Raw genomic sequence first — 1,211 nt, forward strand, 5'->3', positions numbered from 1 at the left:
TGCTTCATTCCTTTTCATAACTGAGTATTCCATTGTGTGTGTGTGTGTATTTTATTTATCCATCATCCATCATCCATCATAGTTGGTGAATGTTTGGGTTGTTTTCTACTTTTTGGCTATTATAAATGATGCTGCTGTGAATGTTTATGCACAAGTTTTGTGTGGCATGTGTTCTCGACTCTCTTGGGTATATACCTAGGAGTGGAATTGCTGAGTCATATGTTAACTCCATGTTTGACCTTTTGAGGAACTGCCAGACTGTTTTCCAAGCGGTTCGCTATTTCACATTCCCAGCAATGCGTGAGCATTAAAACTTCTCCACATTCTTGTCAACACTTGTTATTGTTGGTGTTTCTTTTATCCTAATCATCTCATCTCTCACTGAAGTGGTATTTCATCTTGGTTTTAATTTGCATTTCTTTAATTTGCATGAATAATAATATTGAGCATTTTTATGTACTTACTGTTCATTTGTACATCCTCTTTGGTGAAATATCTATTCATATCCTTTGTCTGTTTTTTAGTGGGATTATATGCCTTTTTATTACTGAGTTGTATGAGTTTTTAATATATTTTGGATACAATCCCTTATCAGATATATGGTTCACAAATATTTTTTTCCCATTCTGTGGGCTGTCTTTTCACTTTCTTGGTAGTGTTATTGCAGCACAACAGTTTTTCATTTTGATGAAATCCAACTTATCTACCTTTTCTTTTGTCACTTGAGCTTTTCATGTCCAATCTAAGAAGTGATCTGATTTTTTAACTTAAAATATCTTCAGCTGAAGGAGTGGGATCCACCAAGTAGTCACCTCTGGAGGCAGAGCTCTTTTTTGAAATGTAATAATGGTACTAACACAAACTCCCATTTTCTGGTCACTTGGTTTTATAGGCCAGGCACTATACTGAGCACATTACATGCCATGCCCTTTACTCATTAAATCCCTCAACAACTCTGTGAAGTAGGTGCTATCATCGCCACTTTACAGTTTAGAAAATGGAGGGGGCTGCCAGTTAGTTCAGTTGGTTAGAGCGCGGTGTTGGTAACACCAAGGTCAAGAATTCAGATCCCCATACTGGAAAAAAAGAAAAAAGAAAGAGAGAGAGAGAGAAAGAAGGAAGGAAGGAAGGAAGGGAGGGAGGGAGGGAGGGGGTGGGAGGAGAGAGAGAGAGAGAGAGAGAGAGAGAGAGAGAGAGAGAGAGAGAGAGAG

This window comes from Galeopterus variegatus, unplaced genomic scaffold, assembly GCF_000696425.1.
Source record: "Galeopterus variegatus unplaced genomic scaffold, G_variegatus-3.0.2 Scaffold6351, whole genome shotgun sequence".
In the NCBI taxonomy this organism is placed as follows: Eukaryota; Metazoa; Chordata; class Mammalia; order Dermoptera; family Cynocephalidae; genus Galeopterus; species Galeopterus variegatus.